General features: G+C 42.1%; 1 protein-coding gene across 4 annotated transcripts in view; it reads left to right on the top strand.

The window, feature by feature from the left end:
- Nucleotides 1-24,373, top strand: part of plxnb2 (plexin B2) — a 200,609-nt gene that overhangs the window by 33,691 nt on the left and 142,545 nt on the right. The window contains exon 1 of one of the 4 annotated variants that reach the window (XM_033039920.1): nucleotides 17,232-17,250. The exons of the other annotated variants lie outside the window; for them this stretch is intronic. The gene's annotated coding sequence lies outside the window, so the exon portion shown is untranslated. Of the gene's footprint in view, nucleotides 1-17,231; nucleotides 17,251-24,373 lie in introns of those variants that run through there. 4 annotated transcript variants of the gene reach the window in all.

Raw genomic sequence — 24,373 nt, 5'->3', positions numbered from 1 at the left:
CAGAGCCAGTGGATGTGGTGTATCTGGACTTTCAAAAAGCCTTTGACAAGGTCCCACACAAGAGATTAGTGTGCAAAATTAGAGCACATGGTATTGAGGGTAGGATATTGACATGGATAAGGAACTGGTTGGCAGACGGGAAGCAAAGAGTAGGAATTAACGGGTCCTTTTCAGAATGGCAGGCATTGACAAGTGGGGTGCCGCAAGACTCAGTGCTGCGACCCCAGTTATTTACAATATATATTAACGATTTAGACAAAGGAATTAAATGGAAGTTTGCGGATGACAAAGCTGGGTGGCAGTGTGAGCTACGAGGAGGATGGTATGAGGCTGCAGGGTGATTTGGATCGGTGGGTGAATGGGCAGATGCATGGCAGATGCAGTATAATGTGGATAAAAGTGAGGTTATCCACTTTGGTCCAGACGTCGGCGTTCCGACCACCCCGACCAGTGGGCTTGAACATCGGGCCGTTCCGTAGCGGCGACTTTGGAGGGTCAGGGCCCCGACCACAGGAGGAGGAGGAGGACTGTCTGAAATGTATTGCCTTACACCACAGTGAAGAATGCTGTGGTGGATGTCTGTGTTATGTTGTGTATTGTGCCCTTTTTAATAGTACGCTGCATAGTAAATTACATTCCACTACACCTTATGGTGCATGTGACAAATAAATTTGAACTTTGAGAACAAGAAGGCAGATTATTATCTGAATGGTGTCAGATTAGGAAAAGGGGAGGTGCAACAAGACCTGGGTGGCCTTGTACATCAGTCACTGAAAGTAAGCATGCAGGTTCAGCAGGCAGTGAAGAAAGCAAATGGCACATTGGTCTTCAAAGCGGGAGGATTTGAGTATCGGAGCAAGGAGTCCTATTGCAGTTGTACAGGGTCCTGGTGAGTCCACACCTGGAGAATTATGTGCAGTTTTGGTCTCCTAATTTGAGAAACTCCATTAGACAGGCTAGATGCAGGAAAAAATTCCCGGTGTTGGGGGAGTCCAGAACCAGTAGGCCATTTAGTACTGAGATGAGGAAAAACGTTTTCACCCAGAGAGTTGTGAATCTGTGGAATTCCTGCCACAGAAGGCAGTGGAGGCCAATTCACTGGATGTTTTCAAGGGAGGCACTTCAGGCTAACGGAATCGAGGGATATGGGGAGAAAGCAGGAACGGGGTACTGATTTTGGATGATCAGCCATGATCATATTGAATGGCGGTGCTGGCTCGAAGTGCCGAATGGCCTACTCCTGCACCTATTATTCTTTGTTTCCGTGTTTCTATTCTTTGGAGACTGAGGTGTGCACAGTCCAGAGTGTCCATGCAAAAAGGAGCTTTCATAGTGCCTATGAAATCTGTTTTCACATGACTCAAAGTGACTTTGCTGAGAATGTCTGGGCTTGTCTTGGGAACCTGACTTTTATTTCCTTTTAAGTAATTTATTTACCCAACTCTCTCCCCGACCAACCAGGCCTCTGCCCAGCCCATAACTAGAACCGTTATATTCTGTTATATAACTGTTGTTTATTATGGTGTTTATAGAGTGCCACGTTTACAAATCTTGACTCATGATTTTTCCCTCTACCCAAAATTGACCACTGCCACTCTGCACCCTTCGGATCTGCAGCTCCAATTTACCAGATTGAGTTGGATGGAGGTGTCTGTTTCTGTGCTCTCTCTCTAACTTTAACCGCTATAATTACCAATCAGCACTGACCTCAAGCTTGGTCTGTATGACCTGATTTATGTAATGGATGGTGGGAAAGGCTTTTCTCGTGCAAGACTTACCCAGTTGTTATCAAAGTCTTGGGCACCATGCACAACACCCAATGCATCTTTCTTGGTCACTGCCAACTGTTTTTTACTAAGCATCTGTGTACAGGGCCCCTACGTGAGGAAGTTGGTTATTTCAGAAAATCTTCACAATGCTACATTCTGATTAAATAGACTTTTCAAAAAGAGGTAAAATAAATAAAAGCAGCAAAAAAAGGCAAGCTTTGTCTCTAATGCATTAGTTATAACATGAACTGACAGCACAGAGAGATGAATGGGTGTGATCTGACAACCATCACAAAAACAGAATTGCAAGAAGTTCAAAAGCTTGAAATTTAAAATTCTGTGGTATGTAACTTTTCAGTGGTTCAGCGGAACATAGGCCCAGGTTTTATCCTGACCTCTGGTATAGACTGTGTGGAGCTTGTACGTTCTCTTTGTGACTGCGAGGGTTTCCTCCCACATCCCAAAGGCGTCTGGGGTTGTAGATTAATTGGCCTCTGTAAATTATCCTAAACTGTAGGGAGCGTGTAGAACTAGTATGTGAATGGGCGATTGATGGTAGGTGTTGACTCCATGGGCCGAAGGGCTTGTTTCCATGCTGTATCTCTAAAATTAAAGAAAGGCAGGAAAGAAAAGGTGGTGGTGTGGCATACTTAACAGGAGATTAAGTAAGTACACTTGTTAGAGTTAGCCTAGGCTCTGAAGATTTTGAGTTTGTTTGGGTGAAGGTTTAAAAATAGCATGAGGAAGAAGGCACTAGTGAGTGTAATATATAGATACTCAAATACCCCAAATGTAGCGTATATACCCTTGTAGGAAAGGGTATAAATTGAGAAAATATTTGGACACGTTATAGTTGAATGATTATGGGAATTTTTTATCATAATTAAAACAAAGACGTACAGTTTTTGTATCTAAACTAAACAAAATAATTGTCCTAAATTCCTTGGATTCTGGTAAAATGGCAGTATTATATACTCTCATTAGAAAAGAAAAGGAAGTAAAAAAATAGTTAACTATAAGATGATGACACAAAGAACTGTGCATTCTGCTTAACAATAAATGGCACAAAGTGCTGGAGTAACTCAACGGGTCATGCAGCATCTCTGGAGAGGTTGGATAAGTGACGTTTTGGGTTGGGACCCATCTTCAGACTGTAAGAGGGAGGAGAAAGCTGGAAGAGAGCCTACTCGCACCTCTCTTCCAGCTTTTCCCTCCCTACTACAGTCCGTCTGACGAAGGGCTCCAACCCAAAATGTCACTTATCCATGTTTTCCAGATCCGCTGAGTTACTTGTTTTTTTTAACTGCAAGCTGATTCACCTAACAGCAGTTATTGGAAAGATTAAGGAAGTATTTTTGACACATTTAAGAAAATTATGATCTAATCAAGCAAAGTCACCATGGCTACTTGAAAAATAAATTGTGTCTGACAAGTTTATGAGCGATTATTGAGGAAGCCTTAGCCAGGGTTTTAGAGGGAAAGGAAATCAAGAGACAGACATTTATTGTCACATGCACCAATTGGTACAGTGAAATTTGTGGTCACCATTCAGCCATACGAATAAAATAAAGAACACAGAACGCAATAGTCTATAACATAAACATCCCCACACAGCGGTATCAAAGTTTCCCACTGTGAGGGAAGGCACCAAAGTTCAGTCATCCTCCTCTTTAATGTTCACCCGTGGTTGGGGCCTCCCGAGCCCTCCCCAGTCGCCGCTACGGGCGTCCCGACGTTCAGGCCCACTCGCCCGGACGATGGAACTCTGACGTCGGAACGGAAGAACATCCTCAGCGGCTTGGACTTCTGAATCGGCCACTTCCTACCAGAGACCGCAGCTCCCAAAGTCCACAGTCCGAGCTGGGCGGAGATTCAACCTCAGCAAAGGATCCCAGGACTCCGCGATGTTGGTCAGTGCCGCCCACGCTGGGAGCTCCGCAAACCACAGCTCCACGATGTTGAAGCAGAAGGCCCAACACTCCGGAGCTTCAAACAGCGATCCCAGGTAAGGCATCGCCCGCTCGCGATGTATCCAGCGCTGCGCCGCTGCTGAAGCTCTGGTCCGGTCCCCAGCAGGAAAGGCCGCGCCAATCCAGTTGGTAGGCCCTGGGGAGGGGGGCCAGGACGCGACTCGGAGAATAGTCGCATCCTCGCCAGGAGGTGACTGGGAAACAGTTTCCCCCTTACCCTACCTCCCCTCCCCCACATAGAAATGCTAAAAAAAAATCCTCCAAACAAACTAACATTTAAAAATAAATAATAAAACAGACTGTAGGCAGAGGCTGCCATCATGCGGCGCCCCTAGTGGAACATGAAAGCTGAAAGTAGTATATTGTCATTGGGCTTCCATTCAGTCGGGTGCCTTACCAACAATTATGATGCAAGATGAAAGTTCATTGTGTAGGAAAGAACTGCAGATGCTGGTTTAAACCAAAGATAGACCCAATGCTGGAGTAACTCAGTGGGACAGGCAGTATCTCTGGAGAGCAGGAATTGGTGACGTTTCGGTTCGGGAAGAAGGGTCTCGACCCAAAACGTCACCCATTCCTTCTCTCCAGAGATGTTGCCTTTCCTGCTGAATTACTCCAGCATTTTGTGCCTATATAAAAGTTCATTCTGTTAGGCATGGATAAAGGATTGGTTAATGGGAAAAATGTTGGAATAAAGAGATCATTTTCAGGTTCGCAACAAGTGGGGGGGTATCACAGTGTTCAGTGATGATTCTGGAAATCTATATTACTAAAACTCTGCTCTTGACCGGTTTCGGCTTTCTGTGCTGCGGTTTTCGAGAGTACGCCGCCACCTACGGCCGTCATTTTTGGCCACCTCGCTCAGAGCCCCCCTCCGCCGCGTGTGTGCCGAGGATTTTTCCCGTCGATGAAAATTGACAGAGATATTAATGTTTTTACAACATTCCCCATTCTCTCTGCTGCCCCTGCTGGAGGGAGGGGGAGCGACTATAAAACCAGGAAGTGGTGTGCCTCAATCAGTCTCTGCAAGTGGTGTGCCTCAATCAGTCTCTGCAAGTGGTGTGCCTCAATCAGTCTCTGCAAGTGGTGTGCCTCAATCAGAGCTTTGAATGACACTGACAAATGTCTACAGCACTGTGAGTACCCTTAATTTGGTTTGAAAATGAAAATATGGTTAGAGGTAAAAAAGCACTGCCTGCAAATAGTTGTTTGGGTTGAAGTAAAAGACACTCTCCCCCCCCCCCCCTCTCCTCTCCTCCCCCCCCCCCCCTCCCACTCCTCCCCCCCCCCCTCCCACTCCTCCCCCCCCCCTCCATCTCCTCCCCCCCCTCCATCTCCTCCCCCCCTCCATCTCCTCCCCCCCCTCCATCTCCTCCCCCCCCTCCATCTCCTCCCCCCCCTCCATCTCCTCCCCCCCTCCATCTCCTCCCCCCCCTCCATCTCCCCCCCCCCTCCATCTCCCCCCCTCCATCTCCCCCCCTCTCCTCTCCTCTCCCCCCCTCCTCTCCTCTCCTCTCCTCTCCTCTCCTCTCCTCCCCCCCTCCTCTCCTCTCCTCCCCCCCTCCTCTCCTCTCCTCCCTCCTCTCCTCCCTCCCCTCCCCTCCCTTCCCCTCCCTTCCCTTCTCCTCCCTTCCCCTCTCTTCCCCTCACCTCCCTTCCTCTCCCCTCCCCTCCCCTCCCCTCCCCTCCTCTCCCCTCCCCTCCCCTCCCTCCCCTCCCCTCCCCTCCCCTCCCCTCCCCTCCCCTCCCCTCCCCTCCCCTCCCCTCTCCTCCCCTCCCCTCCCCTCCCCTCCCCTCCCCTCCCCTCTCCTCCCCTCCCCTCCCCTCTCCTCTCCTCTTCCCCCCCCCTCTCTCTCCTCTTCCCCCTCCCTCCCTCTCCTCTTCCCCCCCTCTCCTCCTCCTCGTGAGTGCGTGAGGGGGGGGATAGTTAGTGTGTGACGCTGCATGCCGCCTCCCCCCCCCCCCCCCCCCCCCCACAACCACACGTTGGGGGAACAGACCCAATGGGTCTGCACTTGGTCTAGTGTATATTATAACTTGGAAGAAGGAAACAAAGGTTGAATAACCAAATGAAAGGAAGGCACAAAAATGGGTCGGAAGGCAAGTTCTGAGGAAGGTACAGGAGTTTACAGGAAAGCAGTGTTTGGGTAAAAAGGTGGCAAATAAAGTACAGGGTGCGAATAGGTGTAGTTGTTCATTCAGGAAAAATAAGCAAAGGAATAAACTATTGTTTAAATTGAGGAACAAAAGCTAAAATGTCACCTTTCATGTTCTCCGGAGATGCTGCCTGACCAGCTGAGTTGCTTCAACATTTTGTTTTTTTGCTCAAGATTCCAGTATCAGCAGCTCCTTGTGAATAGGTTAAAATTGAAGCTCTTGTTGCCTTTTCTGATAAATGTACGCACAGTTTAGTCTAGAGAGGGGAGAAGGGGGAGTGTCCGGGATGAGACTTGATAATGCTGGTCGTCTTGCCGAGGTGTAGAGGGAGTCAAAAGAAGGGGGGTTGGTTAGCGAGATAGTCTGGGTTGTATCCACAACTCTGCAATTTCTTGTGATCTTGGATGGAGCTGTTCCCAAACCATGCTGTGAAGCATCCTGATGAAATGCATTCTGTAAAAATTGGTGAGGACATGCCTAACTTCCTGAGCTCCTGAGGAAGTTGAGGCATTGGTGTGCTTTCTTGGCAATTGATTTTATATGCTATCCAGGACAAGTTGCTGTTGATATTTACTCTGAGGAACGTGAAGCTCATAATCATCTCTACTTCAGCACGGTCAATATGTACGAATAAAAGGTACTAATGAAAAGAGTTATGGGTTCTCCCTAATGTTCACCAGTTTACCAGTCACTGGTTTACCAGTCATATGATAAAAAACATTGTGCAACCTTGCCATGCTACATTCGTTACAAAATACTTTATGCAGCTCTGGTTCATGTATGACAATCAGTTGTTTCTTTTTTTTTGGAAAGGGAAGTGAATTCTGTAAATAACTGCAGCTGCAGCTATACTTCACTCCCACTAATTGTTTTTCAGTAATCTAGCTGTTTCTGTGGAATGTCTCTTATGTATTGCATAACAGTTCTGTTCTGTGAACTTATGACTGAGGAAATGTCTGAGGTCTTTGAACTCGGATACTGGTCTGGTAGAAACCAACTTGGTTTCAAGGCAAAAGTGAAGAGAACAATAAATCTGCTAGTTTCATCTTTTCTCAAATTGTCTTTATTTTTTTGCTTGTTCTTGGATACTTTTTGAAATTGGATACCAGCATCTTTTAGCATGGTAAAATTCAAGACATTTCACAGAATCAAATGAAATTTGATACAAAGTTGCCTTAAATATATGAGCAAGGAATGAGTTTTAATAATAAGAGGTGACGATATTAGGTGGGAATTCCAGAATTTGAGACAGAGTGGTGCAACGCTGGCCCAGAGGACAGGATAGAAGCAGGATGGACTTCTTGGGTTGCATGGGTGGAGGAACTAACGTTTGCAGATTTGGACCACCAAAGACTTGGAAAAGAAGGATGACAATTTAAAAAATAACTTTTTTAAAGCTAGCTGACTGTTTCAGAATAGCGGCAGCAGTTCCATCTTTCCATTTCTCCCACGTGTTATTTCTTGGGCATCATAAAAGCCTCTAATTTCCAAGCTGTTACAAGCTGTTCAATTTGCAGTTAGATGGATAGCAATGCTAACATTTTCTTAAGCAGTTTTCAGTTCATATTAACAGGGAATGTCTCATGTAAAGTAGTTATCTGTATGATAACTGATTTGAAATTTAGAGCTGCTACCTCAGCGCCAGACACCCAAGTTCGATCCTGACCTTGAGCTGTCTGTGTGAAGTCTGCACGTCTCGCTGTAACTGCGTGGGTTTCCTCCCACATCCCAAAGACGTTTGGGTTTGTAGGTTAATTGGCCTCTTTGAATTGCACATGATGTGTAAGAAGTCGATGTAAAAGTGAGATAGCGTAGAACTAGTGTGAACGGTAGATTGATGGGCGGCATGTTCTCTGTGGGCTGAAGGGGTTGTTTCAATGCTGAATCAATCAATCAATCTATTAGTTTGCCTTGGTTTGGTAATTTTAATTAAAAAACTGACCACAATGGCAGAGTTTATCTGTAACCTGGGATTATTTTGTACTTAAACTGCACTTTAGACAACGCAAAGAAAGGTGAGATTTCAAAGCATTGCCATGGGCTGCACAGTGGCACAGTGTAAGGGTTGCTGCCTTGCAGCACCAGAGATCCGGTTTGATCTGGACTATGGGTGCCCCTTGTCTGGAGTTTGTACATTCTTGCTGTGACCACGTGGGTTTTTTGCCGGTCATGGGTTTCCTTCCACATCCCAAAGAGGTACAGATTTGCTGGTTAATTGCCTTCTCTAAATTGCTTCCAGTGTGTTGGATAGAGCTTGTGTACGGGAGATTGTTGGTCGGCGCGGACTTGGTGGGCCTAAAGGTCTGTTTCCACGTTGTATCTCTAAACTAAACTAAAATTAAGATTGCAATATTATTGCATAAAACTGGTAAATAAAACCTTACAAACCATCAACATGTCCCATTTGGCACCTCCTGCCCCTTAGTGGCAGAGGCTGCAGATCCCTCATTGATCTCCATAGTCATCTCGGAATCAACAGAGCTGGAATAAAAGAAAGTCATCTTTAACCTCTAGAGATTTCTTAAGACGGACCTTTCATAAATTGGTTACAGCCAGCATACTTATTGGCCATTGTACACAAGTGTTCCTCTAAGCTCACAGGTGATTTGGCACAAGGGTGCAAATGTTAGATGTAAAATAATGGTGGGGCTAGCTCTTCATTTCAAAGTTTTTCACTGTACCTCAGTACACGCGACAATAAACTGAACTGAGCACAGCTAGACCATGCTTTTCCAAATATCTTACCAAGAGAGTTTGACATTGAAGTGCATGGGATGGGATGAAATCGGTGTAGTGGCATGAAAGACACACTCTGAATTTGCTTCAGACACTGATGGTTGATACTTTCCATTTGTTTAACGGACGAGTCTTAAGAAACATATCTGACAAAGTTAACTATAATAGGTGTGAAGGCTTGTTCCTTAAGATTTTAAATATTAGAAATTGGAAGACTAATTATTTTCTCAATCATTTCTCAATCATTTTCTGAAGAAGTGTCTTGACCTGAAATGTCACCTATTGCTTTTCTCCAGAGATGCTGCCTGACCCTCTGTGTTACCCCAGCATTGTGTGTCCATCTTAAAAGTCCAATACTGGAAACTGGAACATCCCTTGATCTCCACCATTGTCTTTGGCTTGAGATCCTTTTAGTAGAATCAAATATAGACCTTAAAATCAGATGTTCTTTAGATTCATCCCAAAACTTGGTCAATTCAGAGAGTTTTCAAAAGTAAGGTAGATCAAAAGATCTTGCTTGCTAACTGGAGATATTTGGTTAGAAATTTGATTAGCTGTGCAGAGCTGGGTTTTAATAAATCTTTCAGTTGAGATGGTTTGGCTTATTTTAACAAGTGTGAATTTAATAAAATAAAATGAGTACAGTTTCCCTTTTCTGCAGTACTTAGTATTTTGTGGCACATAATAAAACATGTTACTTTGGGTTTGAACTTGTAACAGACTTTGATGTCCTTGTTTGTATTTATTAGCTTATGTATGTTCATCATATTAAAGACGTGTCCACAGTATCTGTACTGCATTATTTTGTGAGGGTGCTGTTGCTAACCATGTTACCTTTGATGACTTGGTCAGAAATGCATCCATGTAATCTATGACCACCCATCAAGTGTATAATAAAACAACAAAAACTTACTATTTGGATGGTAAAATATGGCTCTCTTTACAGCTGGAGCTTTTGGTGAAAACTAAGGAAGGGAACTCTAGCAAAAACCTGTCAGTCTTGGGTTCCGTATTGACACAACTTAGATGAAATGCTACCAGGCAAGTAAATGGCAGAGAAAATTCCACTGCAAGATTTTCACATGGGGTTCCCTTGTCTCAGGTTGGTTTTCAGACAGATGGAATTCAGCAAGAAGTGGTACTGCTGTAGCTCCAAACTGAAGACAAAATTGTTAATTTGCTCTTGCCCTGATTTTTCATCTTTCTTTAGTAACATGATCTCTCAAATCACTATGTTCCATGTTATGAATAGGAACTGGGCACATTAGGCAAGCTGCAGTTGTAAAGGGAGAGTATGTGAAAAGACTGGCAGCAAACAAATAACAAGCCAAATATATTTTGGAGCCATGTGAACAGGAAAAGATGTTCAATTGGAGACAAAAAATTAAATCTACTCATGGAAGCCAAGGTACTAAATGAATATTTTACACCAGTCTTCAATGAGGAGAATGATTCTGCGAAATTTTCAGCAAAGGAAGATGAATTAAGATTTCAGGATAGACAAAAAATGAACACAGGAAGTTTGGGAATTGGCTGGGTGCACTTAAAGTGGGCATTTATTCTGGCCCAACTGCAATGCATCCCAGATTAATGAGGGAGGAAATTGCAGACTGACGTCATAATCTTCCAAAGATGCTAGGGTGGGACATGGGGACTAGAAAATTGCAAATGTTCAGAAAAGGTGGCAAAATTGATCATTTCGATGTACGTTGATTAGAGGAACTAAGTATAGATTGGTTAACAGCAAATTCCATCGTTCTTTGATGTAGAGGATAGGCAAAATGAGAGAAATGTGGCACGTGAACTTCTAAAAGCATTTGATCAGGTGTCATGTAATAGGTGTCATCAAGACTAAAGATTATGGAATAAAAGCAGCTACAGCAGCATGGAAAGTGAATTAGCTAAAGAACAAGTAGTCGTGAAAGGTTATTATGAGTCGGGATAGAAATGCATGGTTGTGATCATTATTTTTAATCTTAAACTTAGGTGTCTGTTCTGTTTCTAACTTTGATGATGATCCAAAAATCTGAAGGTGTAATGAATGCTTGAAGAAGGATCTTTGGCCCACTCGATCGAGGCTGATCATAAAGAAATCGTCTATACTAAACTCATTTAGGAGCACTTCATCTCAAGCCTACCCAATAATAGATCTCGTGTAGATGTAGGCAAACATGTGGAATGGGTGGGTAGATTAGAAATAGACAATAGACGCAGGAGTAGGCCATTCAGCCCTTCGAGCCAGCACCGCCATTCATGGCTGATCACAAATGTCATGTTTTTCATGTTGGAAGGAAGGATGAGAAACAGCACAGCGCTAACGGGTGCAAATACATAAATCTAGGGTTATATACAAGCATACTTCATGGAAAACCTTAGGACAGATTGACAAAATGAAATGTGATCCTGGGGTTTATATATAAAGGAGTAGAAAACAAGAACATGGATGTCATGGTGAACTTTTATGTACCAGGGGTTGAGCAATCACTGGGATGGTATGTGGATACATGGAATTGCAGATGCTGGTTTACCAAAAAAAGACACAAAATGCTGGAGTAACTCAGTGGTACCTCTGGAGAAATGAATAGGTGATATTTCAGGTCAGGACCCTTCTTTGGACTGGGGTAATATGTGCAGTTCTGGTGCTACTTTAGAAATGATACGAACACTTTAGGGAAGATGCTGAAATTATTTATGAAATGTTTCCAAGTATGAAGGGTTTCAGCCTTTTGGATAGATTGGAGATGTTGGGCTAGTTCTCTAGGGAACAGATCAAATTACAAAGGAATATGGTAAAGATTCTATAATCTTGCACCATTCTGCTGTTTTGCATTCAAATTTATTGTTGTCTTTATCATTACAGTTTAATCTATGAGCTTCATGCGAGCAAGGAATTTCATTGCACCCTGGTGTGTATGACAATAAATGGAGTATGGAGGGGTGGGTGATGAGTGGATAGAGGACAGGAAAGGAAGTAGACAATGAGAGCAGGGAACTGGAAGCAAATAAATGTGTGGGTGGGAGATGAGAAGGAGACAGGAGTGTTTACCTGAAGGTTTAGAATTTGGTGTCCATGTTGTTGAGCTGTAGGCTATCCAAGAGAATATGAGGCTTGGTTAGCTACAGCAATCATAACCACACAGCACAACCCAATGGAATGAACATTGAATTCTCCAATTTTAGGTAACTTCTACAAACGCCACCCTTTCTCCCCCCCCCCCCCCCCTCCTTTTCTCTCTCCCCCCCCCCCCCCCCTCCTTTCTCTCTCCCCCCCCCCCCCCCCCGCTTACTTTTTCTCCCCACTCCCACTGAACCTTGGCTGACCTTGCACCAGTTCCTCCACCAACCTCATCCACTCTATGTTCACTAACTAGTCCCCCACCCCCCCCCCCCCCCATTCTTCCTACTACAATCAGTCTGAAGAAGAGTCCCAACATCACCTATCTATTTTCTCCAGAGATATGTCCTGACCTGCTGAGTTACTCCAGCATTTTTTGTCAATCTTTGGTATAGACCCACATCATCAGTTCCTTTTTGTTGTGGAATACGAGGCTATTCTTCCAGTTTGTGTGTGGCCGTACACTGGTAGTGTAGTAGGCCCAGGACAACCAGGTCAGTACAGAAATTTCCATTCCAGCATCTGTTGTCTCTTGTGTCTGCTCGTATCTGGTTAGATAAAATAGTCCGTGCCTGTGTGCAAATGACCTAGCCAACAAATCCAAAAAGGGCTGAGAAGTGCCAAATAACCCACATCGCAGTAGTACTAAACAATTAGTTATTATTACCCACCCTCGATATTTGATAGTGTTCGTATTATTAAATCCCCCAACCGCATTCTGTCTGTCACCATAAGCTAGAAATGAGATTCCCAAGAGAAGATCTAAGACTGGGGAGCCTGTGTTAAGTGACTCCTGGTGCCCCAAAATTATTTTAACCATCCACAAGGTGTGCATCAAGACAACAAATGTTTGTTCCCTTTTCAGTTGCATGACTTGAAAACAGTACAAAACCATTTTAAACAACGAGGCTCGTGTAACAGATGTGAATGTGTATAATCAAGCAAGGGATGACTATTTGAACTGAGAATTTGCTGTTGTTTGTATTCTTCAAATGCTTTGGTTATGATGAATACAGCCCAGAATGTTTCCAGCACTAGATTCTGACCCATGTGGTTACCAGATGGCATTCCAAGAGCTTTTTAAAAGAAACGTACTCCACTGTTTGATCTTTTGGGATCAGGGGGGCATAGGAAGGTTGGGAAAAATAGCTTGATAATTTGAATACTGCTTTGTTTGTACAGTAACCTGTTTCAAGGCCGAGGATGTGCACAAGATTTCTAATAAATGTTGTGCAGCAATCTTCACAGCAGGCGTGGATGATGCTGATGTTGATATTCATACAGGAAGTGTGGGGTGCCCTATTAAGAAAGGAAATAATAATGGACTTATAGGCTTTGCCAGTGGATGGATGAGCGCATGGAGAAGAAGTGTTTATCAGACTTTTAAAAGAGAGGAAATTGGGGAGGTGCTGACTATGATTTTTCAGTCTTCCCTGGCAACAGGAGTCATGCTGTAAGGTTGGAACACTGCCAACCTTGTCCTGTTGTTTAAGCGAGAAGGGGAAGAGATAAACTGATTCATTACAGGCACGATTGTTTAACTTCTGCGGTAGACAGATGATTGAATCAATTCTCCAAAGTAATCCATTTGCAAAGGCACAAATTAAGAACTGTCAACAAAGAAATTTGTTGTAGCTCTTTTCACCTTCCTATTTCTGATGAAGGTTCTTCAATCTGAAATGTTAACTTTGTTTATTTTTTCTACAGATGAAGCCTGGCCAGTTGAGTATTGCAGCATTTTATGATGACAGAACAATATATAACGCTAGTTAGACCACAGCCTGGGCTGCTCTTTTTCAACTGGCTGTGGACGTGATTAGCCAAATAACTTCTCTTTAATGTTGTGATTTTTCTGATTCTATCAGCCAAATCATTGTTGGATTTTGAATCCTCCTCCGCAATTTTGCATCCTATCCGTTTCTCCTAAAATTTAGCTCACAGGAGGATGTGAGAAACTTTCTTGCAGAATCAAGGAACTACAGCTACTGGTTAATACACAAAGGGATGCCAAAGTGCTGGAGTAACTCAGCAGGTCCGTCTGAAAAAGGATCTCAACCTGAAACATCACCTAACCATGTTCTTCAGAGATGCTGCCAGACCTGCTGAGTTACTGTAGTACTCCAGCATTTTGTGTCCTTTTGTGAGAAAAATACTTGTCAGCTATGTTTCTCCATTACTTGTCACTAGTTAAGTGTAGGGAAAGATTTTCTCTTAGAGCCAGGTCCACTTCAAACTTGAATCCTTGTCCCAAATGAAACCCCTATGAAGGTCAGTACAGTCGTGTACCTGCACCATTTAACAAGTATGTATAACAGTTGCTCCCGGTGGAGCAGGAGGGGAGGGGGGTTATCATAAAGATGAACTTTGGCTTCTTTTGTATTTAAAAACCTGTATTATGTCGCACTTTAAAAAATATCTTAAACAAGTAATTCACAACGATTGATTAATTTGAACAACAGGGAGTATTGACTAGACATAAGTGATGACTATTTTTGTCCTTTGCAAAATTTCAGTGATAGGAAGAATTTTGGCAGGGCATTGCACTTTCTGTTCTCTTTCAATAATGCCATATTATTTTTCAGTTTTAACTGCATTTTTGCAAAAACCTAAACCTGTTGGCCTGATATTGGCAACAAGGAGGAATTTGTAATTAAGAACATGACCATTTGGATTTCTGAAAGGAAAATCCAGATTCACTTTCCTGCATTATTGTGGGGTGGTCCGGGGGAGATGGCAGGTGGTGTGGGGTCCGTTCTGGAGGCATCTAATAAAGTGGATGCAGGAAGCCAAGGGATGTGGCATATTTGGAATTTCGGAATTTGACGTTGAGGGTGTTAATGTGGATTGAGACATGATTATCAGAGAATAGGAATAAACTGGTGTTTCTCAGGTTGGCATGGAAATGTGGGGAGCACTGCAGGAATTGTTGCTGGGAGCACATCTGTTCATAGTTTATGTTGACTTCTGATTGAAGAATCAAATTTAAATTTCCAAGTTTCCTGATGACAATTAGTAGACAGGTGAGAGGTGATGTTAATGCAGGGATATTTGGACAAGGTAAGTGAGTGGGCAATAATGTGATAGTTGGAGAGAACAATGTAAGGTGATCCACTTAATTAAAAAAAAATAGAAATGCTTAGTGTTTTTTAAATGGTAAGAGTTTGGGAAATGTTGACACTCAAAGCGATCTGGGTGTCCTTGTACACAAGTCACTGAAAGCTAACATTTTAAGGATAAGGGGGAAACAGTTTAAGGATAAGGGGGAAATCTTTTAGGACCGAGATGAGAAAAACATTTTTCACACAGAGTGGTGAATCTGTGGAATTCTCTGCCACAGAAGGTAGTTGAGGCCAGTTCATTGGCTATATTTAAGAGGGAGTTAGATGTGGCCCTTGTGGCTAAAGGGATCAGGGGGTATGGAGAGAAGGCAGGTACAGGATACTGAGTTGGATGATCAGCCATGATCATATTGAATGGCGGTGCAGGCACGAAGCGCCGAATGGCCTACTCCTGCACCTATTTTCTATGTCTCTTTGTAACATGCAAATTCCGCAGATAACCAAGAAGTCAAATAATATCTTGGTCTTTATTGCTGGAAGATTTGAGTCCAAGAGTAAGGTTGTCTTACTAGAGTTATACAGCACTTTGGCGAGACCACACCTGGAATATGTATATATTTTTGATCTCCTTATCTAAAGATGTATGTACTTGCCGTAAGTGAATGCTGTGAATATTTATCAGACTTATCCTTGGGATCACAGGTCTGTCATATGAGGAGGGGTTGAGTAGGCTAGACTGTTCTCTAGAGTTTAGAATAATGAGAGGTGACCTCATCATAATGCACAAAGTTCATAGAAGACATGGTTACAGTGTCAACATAAATGTTGGGCCACATAGGGCTGTAATGCAGAGACATTTCTTCACTCAAAGAGTGGTGAATTTCTGTAATTCTATCCTGGTTGTCTGTGGAGGCTCAATCATTGCACTCAAAATTGAGATCAATAGATTTCTGGATATTAGAGGAATCGAGGGATATGGGGAAAATGACAGAAATTGTGTTTGGGGTAGAAAGTGAAGTTGAATGATGGAGCAAACTCGAGGGACCAATTTAACAATTCCTTCTCGTATTTCTTGTGTTCCTGTGTAAAGAGAGATTTTGTTCAATGTACCGTGCTAATATCTACAACTGCTAACAATGCAGAAAGCCCTCAACACCAGTGTCCACCAGGTCATATGTTTGAGATTATAAGCAATGCTGAATGATGCGTAAATAAATGATTTATTGTACAAATTACTAGCAACTTCACTTAACAATACTCCTTTTTATTGTTGCAAACATTCAACAATCCAGTCCAGGCCTTGGCTTGCACCACGCTGTGACAAAGTCGTGATTATTCACTGAACACAATCAATGAAATGCTTGTACGATGTTCCCTTTGGTAGATTTTAGTTTATTCATATCACTTTGCATTCGCCATTTAGAAACCTTTATCATTCCCCATCAAAGGAAATATTTGCTTTGGGGTTTGCTCTGTGTGTTTTAAGCAAGGCTGCTTTGGAAACAAGCCTGAATAATTTAGTATTCTACAATAATGTACTCAGGATTCTTTGTACCATTGCCACAATGGGCATTTCCCATATATAGTAAAACTGACTTAATTCCTTTTTTGGTACGTTCCTGAGTGAGAGACACTGAATAAAAGATATAGTTTGATACATCGACGGATAGTAGTCGGAGTTCTTGGCATAGCTTGTATGTTCATCATTATGGTCGGAAGTTGAAAGTGCAGTGTTTTGTAGTGACATGTAGTTGGAATGCTGTACTAATGCGAAAGACCAATCGGAACCACCGTCAGGGCAGTGTAATGGCAATAACGTTATCGCTTTGACTAATTTTAAAGGTTTTTGATTGAATTTGGGTTAATTCTTATAATCAAAGTTCAATTGTGCATTGTTTTTACTTTTATTTGTCCACGAGGTGTGAAATATCCACTGGCGAGGCAACCCCTAATCCACTGAAAGTTGATTGTCTTTTAGAGACCTGAACACAAGCAAATAGGAGCAAGAATAGGTCATTGGGACCCTAAAACTTGCCTAATCATTCAATACGATCATGGCTGATCTATACTGACCTCTTTTATGCCAGTTCTCCATATCCTTCAATTAACTTCACCTTAAAAATATCTAATGATATGGTCTACACAATCCTCTGGGGCAGAAAATTCCAGAGATTCACTACCCTCTGAATGAAGATGTTTTGATACACCTCGGTTTTAAATGATTAGCCCATATTTTGTAGCTATGTCCCCTTGTTTGTGTCTCCCCCACAAGTGAACATATCTTGACATCTACGTTGACAGGATCTTGTGTGTTTCAATATGGCAATGGAATTCATTTGATCCCACACTGCCTATTTCTGACATAAGCCTCTTTTTTTAAATCAAGGTACTTAGGGGTGGGCAATAATTCATTGCCATGCTAGCAATGTCTGTAGAATAACCTGGTGTCACACTACATTTTGTAGATACAGGTGCACAACCTTTTATCCGATAGCCTTGGGACCAGACACTTCTCGGATTTCTGAGTTTTTCGGATATCCGAATGGAAGATTTTTAGCGTAGATTAGGTAGACAGCACTCTGGAGCTTACTGCACAGCGACCCGGTAAGGCATTGCTCGCTCCCCGCCTCTCCGACCAGGTAGGGGACTAAGAATTAAAGTTTCCCCCTTCACCCCCCCCCTTCACATAAAAGCCCTCCAAACTAACTGACTAACATTTAAGCAATGATTTACAGATGTTTAAGTGTCTCCCCGGTCTCCGAGGAGGAGGCCGCCGCTACAGTAGTACAGACCTGGGTTGACCGTGGGTCGTTTCGGGTCAAGTTTGGCGCCAAATGCGAGCTTTGGTGTGCAGACGACATCCTGGAAAAAATGTCCGGTTTTCGGAGCTTTTCGGTTTCTGGAACTCCGGATAAAAGGTTGTGCACCTGTAGTACAAACTGCAGCTAGTGGTGAAGGGAATGGAGATTTAAGATAGTGATAGGTAAGCAGGCTACTTTGTTCTCAATGGTTCTGGAGTGTTGCTCAAATTGCATTCATTGGAGAATATTTGATCACGCTCCTGATTTGTGCATTGTTGATGGCGGAGAGTCTTTCAGTTGTCAGAAGTGAAGTAAACGTCTCTCGCAGATGCGATAAATGTTTGTTTCAAAACGCTAATATAACGCATTCATTTGTAGGATGTACAAAGTTGAATAAATTTTGGAGTGATATATTTGGTATATTTACAAAGCTCTTCAAGTCAAGAATAGAACCCAAAATGGAATGGATTATATTTGGAATAATAGGAGAAGATACCAATTTAAATAAAGATCAAAGTGTTTTTTTTAAATTATGGGTTAATAATTGGAAAGAAGTTGATACTTAAATTTTGGAAAAATACAACCATACCAACTGTTAAAATGTGGATTAGGAATATGATGGACATAGCACGCCTTGAAGAAATGAGACTCCGACTAATAGATAAATATGACCAATTCTTAAGGAGTTGGTCTCCTTTCATCGACTTTTTGGAATCATGTGATGCAGCGGTACCATAAGGATTGCTGATTTCAGTTCATGACGTGGATAGATCTACATCTCCGAATACAGATTTGAAAAATTCTCTTTTAAGGGGCCTTCTCTTCTATTTCTACTTTCCACTTTTTCTTTTTTCTTTTTTCTTTTTTATATACACACTTCACGTTTTTCTACTCTCTACCATCTATTTTTCCACTTTTTCCCCTTTCTATTGTTTTCTTTTTCTTGTCTTGCTTACTTCGTTCTCATAACATAAAACTAGAGGTTGTACATAGAATGGATTACGGTATGACATAGTTGGCACCTAAAATTAGGTTCCACTGTACTGTTTTGTACTGTATTAACTTCAAAAAAAATAAACAAATAACAAAAATACAAATAAAAAAAATTAAAATAAAAAAAGAAGTGAAGTTTTTCATTAAAGGATACCCAATTTCCACTCTGCTCTTGTAGTCATGGTGTTTGTATGGCTGTCCAATTGATCTTCTGGTTCACGGTGTTAATTGTGGTAATGTCAAGATGTTGATTGTGTTAATGACATTGAACTCGGCTATTAGTAGTTAGATGCCTTCTTGTTGGCATTCATTTTTGAGGAACATATGTTACTTGCAATTAAACTGTACATGAATGTTATCTAGGTCTTACTGCATACAGGTGTAGACTGTTTCATCGGCTGAGGAGTTGTATATGGCTTGAACATTGTGCAATAGCAGTAAACATCTCCAATGATGACTTTATGGAAGAATGGTTATTGAGGAAGCTATAGATGTAATTGGGCCTGGGACACTGCTCTGAGATTTTCCTGCATAATGTCTTCGGGCTGGATTGATTGACCACCATTAACTGCTGCTATCTTCCTTTGTCTGAGGTATGAATCCATTGTATATTTCCTTCCCTTTAATCCAGTTAACTTCAGATTTACTGTGCCTCCTCGATGCCGCATTTGGTTTAAAAGCTGCTGAAATGCCTTTGCAACACCTCTGATATACAGATCTTTGATCCATATGCAAACTAAAGCTATGATGAAGCCTGCATTTTTGTTACTGAAAAAACCCAACACTGGATTTTGATGAATAGACTCACGCTAGGCATGTAGCTTTTTGTTAACATTGTCAAGAACACCTTCCAGCACTTTGATTGAGAGTGGCCCGGTTGGCGATTTATCAGACTATGTTTCTTTTGCTTTCCACCATTAGAACCTGGGCAATTTTCCACATTATCAATGAGATGCCAATTTTATGACTGTTACTGCTTGGCTAGACACCTGCTCACTCTGGACTGCAAGTCTTCAGTATTGCAGCTGATGTGTTGCCTAGTCTCGGTCTTTGTTCTATCTGGTACTTTTAGCCATTTTAATGCCATATGAAGTGAATTGGATGGTTCTATGTGATGATGGAGATCTTGAAAGGAAGCCAAGATGGATCATCTGTTTGGCAGTATGGACTGAACATGATTGTGCATGCTTCAGTCTTGGTTTAACACGCAGGCTGGATTCTCCATCATTAAGGATGATATTCTTTAAAGCTGCCTCCTGATACCAGCTATTAATTAGTCACCATGATTCATGATTAGATATGATTATACTGTTGGGTTTTGATCTGATTTGGTGGTTGTGACTTTGCTTAGCTCTGTCCACTATTTGCTGTTTCTACTGCTTAGCACACAGAATTACAGCCTCACCAAATTGGCACTTTATTTTTAGGTAGCTTGGAGCACTCTTTCTTGAACCACTGTTGGATGCTTGATGGGGACAATAGAGTCAAATGTGTTTAATTGTTATATGCACCAGCCGGAATAATGAAATTCTTGCTGAGATTTTGCAGACACATTCACGTAACAACACAAATGTACAACGAACAATTGCATAATAAATTATCAGTTATGCTTGGTGACCAAACCATAAATGTGTAAACTGAAGTATGTAGTGCAACTTTACACAAAGTCCATAATGATTTTGTACTGAGCTAGGTTTGTGGTGGTGGTTGTGCAGTGTGGTGCAAGAACAAGGTGGTCGATGGGAAGAAGCTGATCGTGAATCTGGAGGAAATGATTCTCAGACTCCACTCAAGACTGTGGGTTGTGACTTATCATGGAGGATGCTTTATTGCCTACCCTCACTGAATGTGATCTATGGGTCCGCAGGTCAAGGATTCAGCATCAAAGGGGGTTGCTGACTCCTAGGTGCAAGAGTTTGAAGATGAATTTGGTTGTGATTATGGTGTGAAGGCAAAGCAATAGTCAAAAAACATCAGCTGACATCAGTGCCCTCCATAATGTTTGGGATAAAGACCCATCATTTATTTATTTGCCTCCGTATTCCACAATTTAAAATTTGTAATAGAAAAAAAATAACACTTGGTTAAAGTGCACATTGTCAGATTTTATTAAAGGCCATTTTTATACATTTTGGTTTCACCATGTAGAAATTACAGCTGTGTTCATACATATTCCCCCCCATTTCACGGCACCATAATGTTTAGGACACATGGCTTCACAGGTGTTTGTAATTGCTCAGGTGTGTTTAATTGCCTCCAGTCATGTTTAGTAATGGTATAAGAGAGCTCTCAGCACATAGTCTTTCCATCACTATGTATAAACACTGCTGTAATTTCTACATGGTGAAACCAAAATGTGTAAAAATGACCTTTATTAAAATCTGACAATGTTCACTTTAACCACATGTGATTTTTTTTTCTATTACAAATCTCAAATTGTGGAGTACAGAGGCAAATAAATAAATGATGGGTCTTTGTCCCAAACATTATGGAGGGCACTGTAGGTGTCCTTGTTATCCAGATGTTCCAGAGATAAGTGTAAGTTCAAGATAAAGGCATCTGCCAAGGCCTGTTGCTACAGTGTGCAAACTGCAGTGGATCAAGGCTATCTGGGAGGTTGGAGTTAATGTGCCGCCATGACCAGCCTCTCGAAGCAATTCATGGGGGTGGAAGCTAGAGCCACTGGACGGTAATCATTAAGGCACGCTGCCTTATTTTTCTTTGGATGGTTGCAGTCATGTTCATTTCAGTTGCTGATGGTCCACAGTTTTGAGCTGCCAGATCAGTAGTAAAATTATTGTCAAGGAAAACGAAAAATGTAATTGGTGTGAAGATGGAACCTTCTCTTCAGAGAGGCTCGGCAGTGGCCACTTCTACCATTTGCCAACTGAGGAAGGTGATGATCAATACTTTTTTGGCCATGTTAGACTTGATATTGTGACATTTCATGAGGAATGGAATTAATATTGAGATTTTCAGGACAAAGGTTGTGAGATACCAGTCCTCAGGTGTTTGTAGGTGGAAGTGTGTAAGGTAAATTGAGCTGGAAGTCCTTTTTGCATGTCTAAACATTGTGCTCTGGTTAGGGTCATGGGTCTGTTTAATTTAATTCAGTTTTAACTTTAATGTAGCTTGATATACAGTTTGAGGATGGTTATGTTCATCTCCCCTAAAGCGTGGTGGCCAGATGTGTGGTTGAGTAACATTTTTTAATGGTTTATATGACTTTCTAACTCTTGACATTTGTAACATCTGCCTCTTAATAGTGAACCCAAGGATTGCAGGTGCTTTATTGTCCTCCTTAGATGTTTCTCAAGCAGTCTCTGGTTTCTCTCTTAAGGGTCTGTCCCACTTATGCGACCTTTATAGGCGACTGCCGGCACCCGAGATAGGTCGCTGAAATTTTCAACAAGTTGGAAATTCAGCGGTGACCAGAAAGACGCTGCAGGCTGTATGGTCATGAGAGGTCTCCTATGGTCGTGAGAGGTCACGTGTGACATGTCGCCAGGGGTCGCCTGTATGGTCGTGAGAGGTCTCCAAAGAATCGTAGCGTCTTTCTGGTCGCCGCTGAATCTTCAACATGTTGAAAATTTCGGCGACCTATCGCGGGTGGCGGCAGTCGCCTGTAAAGGTTGCGTAAGTGGGACAGGCCCTTTATGCTCTTTTACCTTATGCCAAAATGTATTAACTCGTACTCTTCTGTTCTGAATTTCCTTTATTTTAACTGCTCATCTGTTCAGCCCATCTCTGCTCTTGACCAAACAAAGAATCCAGTTACACTTTTGAAAAAAAACCATGTTCGGAAATATCAGCATAGTTTAAATTTCTTACGCATACCTAAAATAAAAACATGACAAAAATCAGCAGAGAAACATTATTAACCTTTTGTTGGTTCCATCTATTTTTGCATGTCTACATGCTCAAGTACCTTGTGTTTTGTTGGCATTTGACAAAGCTGGAGGTCCATCAAATCTGTACCAAAGCATATGCCCATTTGTCCAATTAGATACTGTTCAATTAACAGAATTCTGTGAAAAGCCTTTGTATAGGCTAGATCTGGGTGATTTAAGTATTTATAAATCTCTGTTGCAGATGATACCACTGTCAGCAGCTCTGTTTGAGACTCAGTGCTGCATTAGTTTTAAAATTCCTTGTAATTGTTTTGATCACTTGCCATTGTTTGAGCTGACACCAAAGTGCCTCATATTTCAAAAAAGGACAAGTTTTCTGTCCTCTACACCGTTCCCATGGAGAGAAGACTTGTACTGAAAGGAGAAAGAAATACTGGAAGAGAAGACAAAGATTTTGAAATGTTCACTCATAAAGAAAAATCCTTGGAAGAAAATAATGTGGAAAAAATACAAAGTGCTTTGAAAGATAATGGTAAACACTTAGAAAAATATGAAAATATTGAGAAACACTGAAAATATTGAGCAATAGGTGTGTAGCAGTTAGTGGAGAGGGAATTGTGCTGTTTTATTTAGATATATTGTCAGAATCCATAGCCATAGATGTGTGTTAACTTGGGAATTCTATTTTCAATGATATCTGACCTGAAGAAAATTGGATCTGGTTGAGTTGCTCTTTTTGAAGTTGAAAATTAGAATCTAATGAGCAATAACCTTGAAAAACAAGATGCTACCTCTGATTAATTGAATTTCTAACTTTTTCAGCCATTTGCAGTGTGACAAATAGTGGGGAAAGCATGTGTCAGGCGCTGTTTTAAAGGGAGGGTGAGAGAGATAGGGGGGCTGTCTTACACCCAGTTTGTCGGGTGTTAAAGAGGGTAAAGTTCAAAAGAAAGGCAGTCAAAATGACACAGAGAAACAAAGAATTGTGGATGCTGGTTAATACAAAAGGATACAAAGTGCTAAAGTAACCGTGGGTAAGGCAGCATCTCTGGAGAACATGAATAGGTGCATTTCGGATCGGGACCATACTTCAGACTGACAGAATCACTGAAGAAATCTGAAATATCATCTATCTTTGTTCTCTGACCTGCTGAATTGCTCCAGCACTTTCTTTGTGTCTTAAAATGAAATAAAGGTTCTTTAAGCTGCGGCCAAGAAAAATTAGGAAGGAAAAATCTGTCATACGGATGACCGTATGTTGAATGCTGCATGCACTCATCATAGCACTTTCAAGTTTAAATCATACATATACAAAATCATTGATTTTGTTGTCATAGAGTGATACAGTGTGGAAACGGGCCCTTCGACTCAACTTGGCGGGACTGTCGTGTGCTGGGCTTGTACACTCTTGGAGTTTGGAGGGATGAGAGGAGATCTCATTGAAACATGTGGGATTGTTGGGGGGTTTGGACACGCTAGAGGCAGGAAACATGTTCCCGATGTTGGGGGAGTCCAGAACCAGGGGCCACAGTTTAAAAATAAGGAGTAAGCCATTTAGAACGGAGACGAGGAAACACTTTTTCTCAGAGAGAGTGGTGAGTCTGTGGAATTCTCTGCCTCAGAGGGCGGTGGAGGCAGGTTCTCTGGATGCTTTCAGGAGAGAGCGAGATAGGGCTCTTAAAAATAGCAGAGTCGGGATATGGGGAGAAGGCAGGAACGGGGTACTAATTGGGGATGATCAGCCATGATCACATTGAATGGCGATGCTGGCTCGAAGGGCCGAATGGCCTACTCCTGCACCTATTGTCTATTGCCCGCACCGGCCAACATGTCCCAGCTACACTAGTCCCACCTGCCTGCGTTTGGTCCATATCCCTCCAAACTTGTCCTGTCCATGTACCTGTCTAACTGTTTCTTAAACA

This window comes from Amblyraja radiata, chromosome 21, assembly GCF_010909765.2.
Source record: "Amblyraja radiata isolate CabotCenter1 chromosome 21, sAmbRad1.1.pri, whole genome shotgun sequence".
In the NCBI taxonomy this organism is placed as follows: domain Eukaryota; kingdom Metazoa; phylum Chordata; class Chondrichthyes; order Rajiformes; family Rajidae; genus Amblyraja; species Amblyraja radiata.
Note: the sequence above shows the minus strand (reverse complement) of the source record. Positions and strands in the feature narration are given on the sequence as shown.